Raw genomic sequence first — 15,051 nt, 5'->3', positions numbered from 1 at the left:
TTTAGTTGACAGACTGGCTCATTTGGTCCCTGACCTTTGGTGGCTTTGCAGGTTAAAGCCATCACTTTGAATTGTGCTCAGAAACAATCTGGAAGGCAATGAAGGTCTTTGAGCAAAGGTGAAACATGTTCCCCACTGTGAGTCCCAGTTTACAACATTTTGGACCAAGTGAAGTTTCAAAGCACTTTTTGGAGGCAGTCCCAACCAAAGACAGCCATTGAGCTCTAAGGGCAGTGCAACACCAGCCAATACTGGTTGACTACCACTTCCACGTCAAACAGCCTGCCAACCAACAGTAGGACTTAGCTTCCATTTATGAGCCTCCATTCAATTCTTTACTGATTCTGCACACTGATTTAAAACATTCACTGATTCACCTGAACAGAATGAATCTTGATGAATCTTTACCCCAGTGGCACATCTGCGCAGCTTTTCATAGATCTTGAATAACAAGGGACAAAACAGAGCTCTACAGAGTTCTTTAGCATAAATGCTGCTGGGTCCTCCCTCTCTGAGAGGCACCTGCCTCTTCCAAGACAACCTGTCCATACGCTCTTGAACACATCAGCCAAGGAAGACAAGGGTCGACCACTCTGGAAGTAGGTGGGATTTCTGCATTTCTCTGTTCTGATCTCCAGACTGAAACAAGTGGCCTGAGTCACTAATGATGAGGGGATGGAAGGCTCAGGGTTTGTTTGTTTTTTAAAATGTATTTATTTATTTAGTGGATTTGTATATCACCCTTCAAAAATGTTTTCAGGGCATTTACTGAAATATAAAAATGTAACAAAATATAAAAGCACACAATGATAATCCAATGACAAAATAGCTATTGCAAAGCAGCTGGGATAATAAAATAAAGGTTTTGGCTGGTGCAAACTCAACATTGTGGCCACTAGGAAAGTCTCCTTGGGGTGAGAGCACCAAAGGGTTTTGAATATTGACTGTGAGTCCTGGAAGACCTGCTGCCTGCCTTGTTGGTTTTTTTCTACCTGGCCTGGGATGGCCCTGCCTGGACTGACTCCAGCTACAAAAGCTGAGGCTGCTGAACAGAATCTTGGGCTGGGATATGATTTAGGAGGGACTGTTGGGGTTATTGGTCTCTACAGTCACAACAGGCACTGTAACTCTCCAACCCCTGAAGGAACACTCTTCCATTGTCTCCTGAGACAGACGAATGCCAACCAATGGTTTTTTTGTTGTTGCTGTTGTTGATATTCATTTTTTGTATCTTTTTAAATCTTATTATATGTGTAGGGCACATTTTCTATTATTTTCCAAGGATGGGTAGAGAATGCATGTGTGAACCTTCAGTATTCACTTTTTAAAACTGAAATTCTATGCACACTTACCTCGGAATAAGCCCTACAGAATTCTGTTGTAAGTGTATTAATTAATCACTACATGGCAAATAATATAAGCTTGAACATAAGAGCATTTTTTGAAGTAAATAGCAAGACAATGTCATAAAAATTAAGAGCTGAGAATGAAATAGTCAAACACAGGCCAGACCTTAAATGACTAAAAGAGATCCAATATACCACAAGAACCACAAGTCCAAAGATGTCATAGCTTTGCAGCCTGCCCAAGCTATTGGAGTTCACATCACAAATTTCATGCAAAATAACGTATTTTCCTTCTTGACCTTGAAATTTAAACAGTTTTATAACCACAGCAACAACCTTTAACACACAAATAAAACCTTTAAAGCTACTGTGCAGCCTATATTGAGATAAATGAACCTGAGAATAAACTTGGATTCAGATTAAAGTTAAACAGTTGAATTCTCCACAGTTTGGGGGATGAGATTTTGGCAGCCACACAAACACAAGTTGGATTCAGGTCATAAAGAATCCAGTCTACCCTACGCCCCCTTTAAAACCACATACACAGCTTTATTGTGGCCCATAGACCCAAAATACACCGTACAACAATAGCATATATTAAGGTGTAACATTGGCCTTGCTAGCCAACAGAGGAGCTGAACATGCTTGGAAGAAGGCCTCAAAGCCATTCTGTTTTACTGTGCATCTCAGTCAGTTACAGCTTCAGTAGTTGCGAACCACACATTTACTCAGCAACAATCAACTTTAATAGAAATGTAATGACCTGGGCAGTGTGCAACCACCACTGAACAACAGATCACTTCTGGACTTTAAACATGAGCAGGTGTGACAAAGAACACACAAGTGAGAAGAGGAGGAGGTCAAAGTCAACATTTGCTGGGATCTATTTCTTGCCTTCTCTCCTAATCAATGAGGTTTTATCAAACAGTATATAAATTATATGAAATAAAATTTTATTAAATAAATAATATCACCTTATTCATGCAAGCCTTATTCATGAGCCTACGCTGGCTTACAGTGGGGAGGGGCAGGCTTGCAAACCCCACCTCCAACAATTCTGCCCAAGCAGGTCCTCTTCATTCATAAGTAGCAAACACTTTCACAGCAGTAAAAGGAGGCTGGGCTTAACCTAGCAATAGCTGGTAGCACCCGTCAGGTCTGTACAACTTGTGCCCCAGGCTGAGCCATGGCTGATGGCCCACCAGAGAACTCAAAAGCCACCGGGTTGCTTCTGCCTTTCTCCGCATGGTGGTGGGCTACATTCACCTTGATGGGTCACAAATTGTTTAGATTTCATATTTGCTTTCAATGCACATGGAAGCAGATCAAGTGCAAGTGAGTGTAGATTTGGGAGTCATCTCAAAGTGGATCTAACCTATTATATTCTGATTGCAAACATACCACTAGGATTGGGAATTAATATCAGAAGAGTCAACACAAGGGGACATGTTACCTAATAGGGATATGCACAATCACAGAATACCTTCATCATACTCATATTCATTTCTCTGTAACAATTAATGACATTCTCATTATTTGTTTATCTAAATGATCTGCGTCACCCCACTGATATTGTATTGACTCTTAAGGCAAGCATAGCATAATTTTGCTTCCTAGTCGTTCTTCAATTCCCTTTTATGACACTGCATCAAAAAGCCTTTAACAAATTGCTGTTCCCACTTCCTGGAATTTGTCTGATATCATCATGAAGAAGAAAGAAAAGAAGGTGAAAGAATGAAGGCATCTACTCCAGTAAAAACTTGAGGTGTGGGAATAGTCCATAAACGTTTGCCAAAAGGAGAAAGAAGAAAATTGGTATGGAGTGGACTATCATTGTAAGTTTCTCAGAGGCTACTGTAAACAATGGTGAGGGAAGCTTAAAAAAATGAAACTAAAACAATACTTGGCAGTCACTTTTGCAAAACAAACATACTTATGCAAAGTTCTTCCCATCACTGCCACAAACTTTAATAGACTTATTTTTTCAGAGTAAGAGAAGTTCTGGAAATAAAGTTAGGCTGGAAGCCCTAAGGGAGAGAAGCAGAGAAAGAACGCTAACTGTAAAGTTGGATTTTGTTTAAGGATCAGGGCAGAGCCTAAAAACATGTAGCCTACTAACATTAAGACCTCCCACAGAGTATTACTGAAGATTATTAGTACAGTATGTAGTGGCCGGATTAGACCCTGCACTAAATAGGGCTGCATACAACAAGTTTCATTTAGCTTACAAACATTTACTTGGAGTTTTCTGCTCTGGCCAGACAAATGAGTCTGTGTCCTAGATTATTGTTATTCCTGACAGACTCTGTTGAGTATTTTAAGGCAAACTGCTTGGAAGAGCAACAGTGTGGTTCAGAAAGCTGAGCTGGGTGGGGGGGGGGGTTTGAAAGAGCCAGAAGATGATGGGATTTAATATTAACTGGGCTGCATTACTTGCTGTGTGGCCTCCAAAAGACCATTCACCCTTTATGGCGTTTCAGTTTTCCTGTCTTTAAAATAGGAATACTATTACTTCCCAAGAGTGTTTCAATGGATTACAAGGCGAATGTTTGTTTAATGCTTTCAAAATATAGCATGTCGTATAATTATTATTTGCATTAGGCCATTTCTCCCCATTGTTTCTTATGGCTAGATACCAGGATTACTGAAGTGGATGTTGAAATAGGCAGCTACTGGACTCCAGACAGGAGTGGAATTTTCATGTAAGCAACTGAAAAAAGTTTGGAGAAAAATAGATATATTCCATTAGATGCTGCAGCTACTGGCTACTCAGGCAAAGATTCCTCTTTTTAATATTATGACTGGATAAACACCTATATATTGAAGCAAACACATATAATTTCCTATCTCATGTATGTTCTATGAAAGGTGTGTCCACATTATTGCATCTACTTTTTTCCTTCACATTTGCTAAACCTTGTTTGTCGGAGAAATAACTCATCCAGTACTAAGCTTTTCTTGGGCCCCGTGGCCCTTGATTGGCAGAGTCTTTGGGTGTGTCTCGTTCTTTTACTGCTCAGGGCTCATTAATGCCCCATGTGCTCAGTTTCCACTGAAGCTCTTGTTCACCAGAGCAGTGGGAGGTAAGAGGAGTTAAGGTAATGCACCAGGGGTTGCCAGTGGCGGAGATGGGAAGAAATAAAAACCAAAAGAAATATACTATTTCAATCAAAGTCTAAAATTTGTAGAAGTGGTTTTGGTCTCAATATAGAAAAAATATTTATCCAAGAAACTCCTACTCGGGTGCGAACATCCTACTTCTAGTGGGATTTTGTTTGGCAAAGTCCTGGGCAAGAGTGGAAGCTAATACAGAACATGTCTATAAACAAATATATTTATTTAGCACAGATTGACACATTTGCTGGAGTATTTCAGTGATTATGAAGTGTAAACTATTTCCTAGAGTGGTTTCCTTTTGTGATTCTGCTAATTTATTCAATCCACCCCATTCTTTATGCAGTGAGCGTTAGGAGCTATTTTAACCACTCTGATTGAATATGACATAATAGGCATCACTGAAACCTGGTGGGATAAGTCCCACGGTTGGAATGTAATAATGGAGGGATACAATCTATTTCAGAGAAACAGACCAGACAAGAAAGGAGGAGGAGTGGCGTTATATGTCAGGGATGTGTATACCTGTGAAGAGATCCAAGATTTAGAACCTCAAAGCCAAAGTGAGAGCATTTGGGTCAAAATTAAGGGAGAGAAGAATAACAGTGACCTCATTGTGGGAGTTTACTATAGATCCCCAAGCCAAACGGAGGACATAGATGATGCCTTCCTGGAACAGATGGCCAAGCATGCAAAAGGAAGGGAGATAGTAGTAATGGGGGACTTCAATTACCCGGATATTTGTTGGATGTCAAACTCAGCCAAGAGCATAAGGTCAAACAGATTCCTCACTGGCCTTGCAGACAACTTCATTGTCCAGAAAGTGGGAGAAGCAACAAGAGGAACAGCCATTTTAGATCTGGTCCTAACCAATGTTGATTAGTTAGTGGTTAGTGGGGTAGAAGTGGAAGGATCATTATGCACGAGTGATCATGCTCTTCTGAAATTTAGTATACAGTGGAAAGGAGCAGCCAAGCATACTAGGACTCAATTTCTTGACTTTAAGAAAGCCGACTTCATAAAACTTAGGGAAGTGCTGGGTGAGATCCCATGGACAGTAATACTAAAAGGAAAGGGAGTTCATGATGGCTGGGAGTTTGTTAAGAGGGAGATAGTAAAAGCACAACTTCAGATAATACCAATGAGACGGAAACATGGAAGGTGCCTAAAGAAGCCAGGGTGGCTATCTAAAGAACTTTTAACTGAGTTAAGATTAAAAAAGGATGTGTACAAAAAATGGAAAAGGGGGAAAACCACCAAAGAGGAATTCAAACAAATAGCCAGCACGTGTAGACACAAAGTCAGAAAAGCTAAAGCACAGAATGAACTCAGGCTTGCTAGAGAGGTTAAAAGCAACAAAAAAGGCTTTTATGGGTATGTTCGTAGCAAAAGGAAGAACAAAGAAACAGTGGGGTCACTCAGAGGAGAAGATGGTGAAATGCAAACAGGGGACACAGAAAGGGCTGAACTCCTCAATGCCTTCTTTGCCTCAGTCTTCTCCGATAAAGAAAACAATGCCCGACCAGAAGAATTTGGAGCAAATGATTCAGCAAAGGAAACACAGCCCAGAATAACTAAGGAGATAGTACAAGAATACTTGGCTAGTTTAGATGTATTCAAGTCTCCAGGGCCAGATGAACTGCATCCAAGAGTATTAAAAGAACTGGCAGGTGTGATCTCAGAACCACTGGCAGTCATCTTTGAGAATTCCTGGAGAACAGGCGAAGTCCCGGCAGACTGGAGGAGGGCAAATGTTGTCCCTATTTTCAAAAAGGGGAAAAGAGAGGACCCAAATAATTACCGCCCAGTCAGTCTGACATCAATACCAGGGAAGATTCTGGAGCAGATCATTAAGCAAACAGTCTGTGAGCACCTAGAAAGGAATGCTGTGATCACCAATAGTCAGCATGGATTTCTGAAAAATAAGTCATGTCAGACTAACCTGATCTCGTTTTTTGACAGAATTACAAGCCTGTTAGATGAAGGGAACGCAGTGGATGTAGCCTACCTTGATTTCAGCAAGGCATTTGACAAGGTGCCCCATGATATTCTTGTAAAGAAGCTGGTAAAATGCGGTCTTGACTATGCTACCACTCAGTGGATTTGTAACTGGCTGACTGACCGAACCCAAAGGGTGCTCATCAATGGTTCCTCTTCATCCTGGAGAAGAGTGACTAGTGGGGTGCCACAGGGTTCTGTCCTGGGCCCAGTCTTATTCAACATCTTTATCAACGACTTGGATGATGGACTCAAGGGCATCCTGATCAAATTTGCAGATGACACCAAACTGGGAGGGGTGGCTAACACCCCAGAGGACAGGATCACACTTCAAAACGACCTTGACAGATTAGAGAACTGGGCCAAAACAAACAAGATGAATTTTAACAGGGAGAAATGTAAAGTATTGCACTTGGGCAAAAAAAATGAGAGACACAAATACAAGATGGGGGACACCTGGCTTGAGAGCAGTACATGTGAAAAGGATCTAGGAGTCTTGGTTGACCACAAACTTGACATGAGCCAACAGTGTGACGCGGCAGCTAAAAAAGCCAATGCAGTTCTGGGCTGCATCAATAGGAGTATAGCATCTAGATCAAGGGAAGTAATAGTGCCACTGTATTCTGCTCTGGTCAGACCTCACCTGGAGTACTGTGTCCAGTTCTGGGCACCACAGTTCAAGAAGGACACTGACAAACTGGAACGGGTCCAGAGGAGGGCAACCAAAATGGTCAAAGGCCTGGAAACGATGCCTTATGAGGAACGGCTAAGGGAGCTGGGCATGTTTAGCCTGGAGAAGAGGAGGTTAAGGGGTGATATGATAGCCATGTTCCAATATATAAAAGGATGTCACATAGAGGAGGGAGAAAGGTTGTTTTCTGCTGCTCCAGAGAAGCGGACACGGAGCAATGGATCCAAACTACAAGAAAGAAGATTCCACCTAAACATTAGGAAGAACTTCCTGACAGTAAGAGCTGTTTGACAGTGGAATTTGCTGCCAAGGAGTGTGGTGGAGTCTCCTTCTTTGGAGGTCTTTAAGCAGAGGCTTGACAACCATATGTCAGGAGTGCTCTGATGGTGTTTCCTGCTTGGCAGGGGGTTGGACTCGATGGCCCTTGTGGTCTCTTCCAACTCTATGATTCTATGAAGTGTGTGTGGGAGGCACATATGTGCCCACATTCAAAATGGTCTTGTCATTTTTACTCCCAGAATAGAGGAAAGAGACCCCACCCCTCACCTCTGCCAGGTGAACATGTGCTGAAATGTGATGAGCGGCGATAGGATGCAAGAATGGGTTAAAACAACAAACTCAGTAAGCATGTGTTTTTTGCACACTTGATACTAGGAAGCAAAATAAAGCAAAAACCATCAAGACAGTGCAGTCAACATATTGTCAAATACATTAAATTCCAAAATGAGCACTTCTGTTAATATAATAACAGAATGTGATGAATCACAAGCACAAGGATTTAAAGAAGCATATTGCAGAACTAAATGAAAATCACATATTCCATGTATGTTTTGTAACATACGTCACTCTCAACCCTTCTACGAATCCTGCTGTCGCGAGCTGAAATACGAGGTCTTGGTGTGTTCAGGACCACAGAACAAAGCATCGCCACTACAACAGCACCGATCTCGGCCAAACTGCAGCTCCCTTTTTGCTTGTTGGCTTTTGATTGCAAAGCAGTTTGTGGTAACTCTTGAATGTCAAGCTCATATTTTTAGCCCTACAGTAGCTCTGAATTACCTTGGGTTTGTGGGTTTTAAAACAGACTTTTAACATTACTGATGTGGCATTTTGTTTTCAGTAATTGATATTAATTTTCAGGTTGCACTTCTGGTTTCAATCTGAGAAGCTCTCAGAGGACTGCAGCTGAAAGGTTCACAATAAAATGGTAAGGGATTGTTTTGTTTCCTTTTAGCTTTGGAAAAGTTTTAACTACCATAGACTCTCCCAGTTTTGCTTGCATTAAATTTGCCCCTGCACAGTACAAAGCACTAAAGTCTGTCTGGCTGAAACAATTATTTTGGCATTTCTTTGAGTAGCCCATGTCTAGAATCTGGTGATAATCAACATTTCTGCAAGCTCAAGTTGATACATTGGACCTGTATTACACACTTTAAAGTGACTACGAAAACAGCCGTCATTTATTTATGAGGAGATCCTATGCCAACAGCAGATGCTTTCCATATGCAGAGCACAACGCCATTCTGCCACTCTCCATTGTTCTTACATGGTAGACTGTATCCAGAGATAGCCTAACTGGTCACGACAGCAGCCTCTGCTAATATTGCGCAGCTTAGGACTCGCCAATTCTCCATAGCTTAGCAAGGAAGAAAATGCTCAGCATAGCCTTTTCCTTAGAGCCAAATCTTAAAAAATAAAAATATAAAAATCACAAGCTGTGCTCCTAAACAAACTGAAATGGCAAAAAGGGTGTCTTTTTTGAGAATGTGTATGTAGACTTGGATTTTGAACCTGAACATGCTATATTTAAGATGTTCTTTTAGAACCAGGGCGAGCTCAAGAGCAGAAGAAAAACACTTTTTCAGATCATTTACAAGACCCTGGGAGAAAGTTGCTAAAAACGTTCTCTGAATGTTAAAAGACATGACCAGTTCTACTATGGACAGCTTAGAATTCCTATTTCACTTAACTTCACATGGTTATTAATATGATTAAGACAAGAAGTTCCTAGAACTGAGATATGGGGTCTGATATGGGGTCAGAAAGAGTGTATAATACTAGCAGACATTATTAAAACATTTTTAGACAAAACATGACACATTTGTTTTTGCTGCATACAACTGTCTTCCACACAGCACTGGGCATGCTGATGTCAGACACACGTCCCCACAATGCCCACTGCCAAAATTTGTGGGTGCCCAGCCCCCTCATTGGGAATTTTGTGGGTGCCCCTAGGACCCGGCCCCCATGGCGAGCACTGGGCTCTTCAGTTTCCCCTCCCTTTGCCTCCTCTGTGACTCCTTCTTTACTCTTTTGGTATTAGAGTCCTACAAGGTTAGTGCACTAAGTGAGAAGACCACCCAAACAGCTACAGTGGGACCTCGGGTTACATACGCTTCAGGTTACAGACTCCGCTAACCCAGAGACAGTGCTTCAGGTTAAGAACTTTGCTTCAGGATGAGAACAGAAACCGTGCTCCGGCGGCGTGGCGGCAGCAGGAGGCCCCGTTAGCTAATGTGGTGCTTCAGGTTAAGAACAGTTTCAGGTTAAGTACAGACCTCCGGAACGAATTAAGTACTTAACCCGAGGTACCACTGTACAGCCATTGCTAGAGCATTGAACTTCAGGGGCTCAATCTACCAGGACACTGCCTGCATGACCATTCTCATGGCACAGTTACACCCACCCACACCACACCCACACATATACATACACCCACCCACACCATATATATTTCCCACAAAATATACAATGTAGTTTTTTTCCAAATAAAACATTTCAAAAAACATAAACACTCCTGCCTGAAAAAAAAGTTACAATGGGAAATTGCAAAAGCTAAAGGAAATGGAAAATCTACAACTTATAAATCAAATACCTGTGAATGAGAACTACAGTGGAATACTGAAAGGTTACATTAAATTTCCGGTATTCACAGATCAATATCATATTTAAGATTACTGAATTTCACATTTTCTAACTCAGATTTTATCTTCTCTTAGGAACTATACAAATTATGAAGGACATCATCATCATCAACTTCTTAGAAAAATTATACTGTATTCTGCATGAAACACATTGGAAAGCTACAGTTGTACAATGTTCCACCCTAAAACCACTTCCTTACAATTTAGACTATGTAAAAACTAACTGTTTTCAGGGAAGAATTTGGGGTTCCCTTATTGCTGCTGCTGCTGCTGCTGCTGTTGTTGTTGTTGTGGTGGTGAGCATTGTTATGTTGTGGTCTTGTTGTCTGGGCAGCCCAGGATCCCTCCCCCCCACTGCCCAGGCTTCCATCTCGGACAGTGCACTTTGGTGCTGCTAACACAACAAAAATAATGTGAGTTACCAGCCTCTGCAGCCACAGCGGGTGCTGTGATTCTCCAGCAGTTTGACCTCACCCCCAGAAACACACCCCATTGTCTCTCAAGATTCCAACAATGATATTCTTTATTAATTGCTTTACTTATAAAAATTATTCAAAGTGGCTTACAAACACAAATTCTAAAACCAATTACAATAAATACACTCACAAAACACATCTATACAAATAAAAGAGAGTTCTAGCAGATCCTGACCCATTAAAAGAGGCCATGAATACTTAAAAGCCTTCCAAACTAAGGGCCAAAAGGAATGTTTTTGCCTTGTTCCTAACAGTAGACCAAGATTGCACCAGGGGAGCCTCTCAGCAAGTGGGAGTCACCACTGAAAAGGCTTGTTCTTGGGTTGCCACCTCCTGTGGATGCGACATGTGGAGAAGGGCCACAGACTAGGATTGCAGGGCCTGAGCTGGTTCATGCGGGGAGAGGCAATTATGGAGGTACTATGGTCCTGAGCTGTTTAAGGCTTTATTGGTCAAAACCAGCACTTTTAATTGAACCCAGAAACTAATTGGTAGCCAGTGCAACTGAGCCAGGATTGGTGCCACAGCGCTTACAGAATCAGAAAGGATTTGATCATTCCCAGTAACTGCTGGGAAGCAAGACTTTCAATAGCCACAGCAAAAGACATGCAAGTAAATTAGGTTCCACATTTTTTACTCTCTGGGGAAGAGTATGGACAGTCCACTAGGAAAGTGAGTCTTAGATGTATCTGCTACTTTATGATTCATGTAGAACCTTTTTATTATACTTTGTATTTCTGAATGCCTGCTCAAACAGTTACAAGTTCAGATGAAGCTACGTTATTAATCTCAAGAAACCAAGATCTTTTTGCCCTGAATGAGAAAGAAAGAAAACTGTTAGTACTCAGTCGTTCTTTGGTTCTGTGGAAGCCACAGAAACAGAAAGAGAATAAAGATGAATGTGAAAAAGGATTAAGTTTAAAAAACAGACAAAAGCAAGTCACAATGTAAAGCAACCAATCAGTGAAAAAAGGATGCTTTTCTTGCTCTCTGGCTTTTAAATAGAATCGCAATATTCCAGCAGGCAAGACTAACCACTGTATCTTTAAGACAGATAGTCTCCTCTCAGGAAGACGACAAGCTAATTATAGTGTTCCTGCCAGAGGGAACTCACACATGCAAACCATTATGTAAAATATAAGGGGTTTTTTCTTCAAGAATGCTCAAGATCATTAGACATGGTTTTCTCAATGCTAGAAAATCAAGCCAAATATGAAAATAAACAGTTTCAAGTATATGCAACATAATTCCCTCAGTATTTATGGAAATATAGTAAAAAGAGTCCTGCAAAAATGTGGCTTGACATTTCATGATGTTCTGTTTTTTTCACCTCTGTTTTCAACATCTAACTTCTTGTACTATATCATTTCAAATTTAATTGTATTTCAGAAACAGAGAGAGGGTGGCTTTAGCTCTGGCCATTCAGTGGAGAACATGTCAGCCTAATTTCAGCTAACAAGAAGCAGGAAAGCAACAAACACTGACGAAAATGAAAGTCATTATAAATTACATTTAGAAAATAACGGCTCTGAGTGGGGCTGGGTAATGCTGGATGTATGGTACAGTGAAATAAACTTTTGCTAGGACTATCAGTGCACAGCACTGCTTTCCTTAATTTTTGCTGTGGTTATTTAAAGGCCAAGGTGATGACCTAGTTAATTTAACAGCTAAGTATGCAAACTGATAAATTCCGCTATAAGATAAGGGCGATCTACCAGCAAACTTTTCATATGAATAGCTGTAGGAAAAAGGCATTTCAGCTCAATACATATGTTAAAACTACGGAAAAATATTTTAATTGCAACTATCCTTTTCCTCAATTGCACCAGGATGCAAATCTGCAACGGCCTGTTTTGTTTGCTTTTCTGCAAGGCACCTAATCCTTCTCGACATTCCATCATCTTCCTCTGCTGTGGAACACGGGTGTTCTGCCCACAAGGATAATGCTGTAACCAGCAAGCAAACCCCTAAGCAGCACTGCCAAACCATTATTCATCTAAGCGCAGTAATAGTACGCTTGATGCTCAGGATGCCTTTGGTGAGAGGATCTAATCCAAAAGGAAATAACAGTCATCTTACTGAATTTATTTTCAGCTTCAGTTGGGAAAGGATTCAATATAATGTTTCATCTGATGTTGAATTTGCTACTTTAATCCCAAAGTGGGGGGAAATTGCAATCAATCTAAAATGCAAGGAATGTTATATAGAAGATTAAACTTTCTCATTCTGAGAATATTGGTGGCATTTTTATTTGACATGTGAAAAGCAACACTGAATGATGTTGTTAATACTAGATCTTATGTTCTAGAGCAGTGATGTAGCTGGGAAATGTTAAACCTCATACGTAATGGTCTTATTGGGGGTTTCCTTTAGATGGCACACAATTAACACCTCTTTTCTCCCCCTACCCAACCCTTAAATGCTTTACAACTGTTTCTACATTCCTGATAAGTTGAAGCAAAAAGCAAAAACAAAACTGTTCCCCAATCCTGATTTATTCTCATTCTCTCTCTCTCTCTCTGCAGTTCTGCATCTTAAAGTCACTTTTATCACACCACCATCTTGAATACAGGACACAGAATAAAAGGAGGGTCCATGAGAGGTCTGGAGGGTGGCAACATGAGAATGGGCCTTTTCTGCAATAGCTCCCCATTTGTGGAATGCTCCCCCCAGGGAGGCTTGCCTGGCACAATCAGGGCAACACAAATGCAAACACAACATGCTGGCTAATAACTGGTAGTGGATATATAATTAATTACAATGTCATTCAAAATATACCAATATGCCACTTCAAAATAATGTATATATCATATAGTACATCTCACAAAATATACAAGTGACTGTAAGTTGTTGTATATATAGGAGTCAAATGAGGAGTCAAACAAGTCAATGAATGGCGAGGAATGCCAAGCCATCTCTCAAAGAAAGACGTCCTATAATTATCAATGAAAATTTTTCATACTAGTGGGAATCTTGCTAGCGGATCAGTGCTCACTGGATAAGTGGAGCTGCTGATCAGTGAGCTGCTATCCAGTGAGCACTGATCCACTAGCAAGATTCCCATTAGTATGAAAATTTTTCATTGATAATTATTCAATGAAATAATTATTGGCAGGGGGTTGGACTCGATGGCCCTTGTGGTCTCTTCCAACTCTATGATTCTATTCGCTGATGAAGACTTTTTTTTTTAAATGATATTTATTAAAAGTTTAAGAATTATAGAAAAAAAGGGAAAAAGTAAACAACAAAAAATTGACAAAACATACATTACAATACATAAAAAGAAAAGCACAAAAAACAATACAACAATACAGCAGCAACAACAAAAACCAATAACATTAAAACACACATCCAATGTTCCATATCTTTATCTTTCATTTACTTATTTCATCGACCTCCTCACACCTCCCTTTTTGTATTCTAATTTAATTAATTGTTTCAGCAAATTCTTTCCATCTTTCTCAATTTTTTTATATAATTTATCTTAACGATCTAACATTTTAATTAACTCAACAAATCCTTTCCATCTTTCACTATATTCTGTCATTCAATTTACCTTAATTTATTTAACCTTATCTTACCATAAAAAACAACCTTAAAACTTAAAACTTAATACTTATTTGTACATAACTCCTTATATCATTTCTACTAAAGCCAAATAGTTTCATTCCAACAATTTTCCTAATACTCGTTAATTTTACACTAATTCTCAAAATAAATTTTTTAAAAAACTTTCTTCCAATCTTCATCCAACGTCTCTTCTTCCTGGTCTCGGGTTTTGTCAGTCCTTCTTGTCCATTCCATCTAGTCCATCAACCTGGTGATCTTATGTCCGAGGCTCTTAAGTCTTTTCCATGTCCCTTCTGCAGATCTTCTTCTTGTTTATACCTGCACTTTACTTTGTCTTTTGTTGATCTTTTTCTTAATTTCTTTCCTTTCTCATTGGTGGGTAGGTCTCGGGAGGACTCCAATCCAAAAATATTTCCATCTCCATCTCCCCTCAGCAGATCAGCCCATTCCCCACAGTCCCATTCCCCACAGTCAACACTGTAATCCAGGAAGTATTTAAAAGCATGTTTCAAAGTCCTTCCCAAATCAAGAGCCCTCACAACTCCAGACCCCCCCGGTCCACTCCAGATTCAAACTTCAAGAACAGCGGCTTGTGCTCCTGCAAGGCCTCGGATCTCTCCATTTGTGTTACTTGAGGTTCAACAGCAACCTCTGTTGGGTTGAAAATGAACGACAGACGAGCAGGTAGGTGTCATACGGGAGGCGTGTCCGAGCAAGCCTCGGAGAGTCCCTTTTATTGAATATTACTGCGTTTGCCACGTGTGTGCTTGTTGCTGATTGGTTAACATAAGTACAAAGCAAGGGTTGCATGTAAGACATTAATTATTGCATATAAGACATTAATCATAGACAGGTTAAAGGTTCGGAAAAGGAACGCGGAGTTTACACAGGCATGGTTTCGGACTGCCCGTACCAGAGTGGTACGAAAAAGG

The 15,051-nt window shown here is 40.5% G+C and overlaps 1 protein-coding gene across 6 annotated transcripts in view; it reads right to left on the bottom strand.

The window, feature by feature from the left end:
- SUPT3H (SPT3 homolog, SAGA and STAGA complex component) overlaps positions 1-15,051 on the bottom strand; it is a gene marked incomplete at its 5' end in the record, with an annotated part of 301,070 nt that overhangs the window by 71,649 nt on the left and 214,370 nt on the right. The gene's annotated exons all lie outside the window — the stretch shown is intronic.

The sequence above is a fragment of the Podarcis pityusensis genome (assembly GCF_964106645.2).
Source record: "Podarcis pityusensis genome assembly, chromosome: 3".
NCBI classification, from domain to species: domain Eukaryota; kingdom Metazoa; phylum Chordata; class Lepidosauria; order Squamata; family Lacertidae; genus Podarcis; species Podarcis pityusensis.
This window is presented reverse-complemented; position numbering and strand designations above follow the sequence as displayed.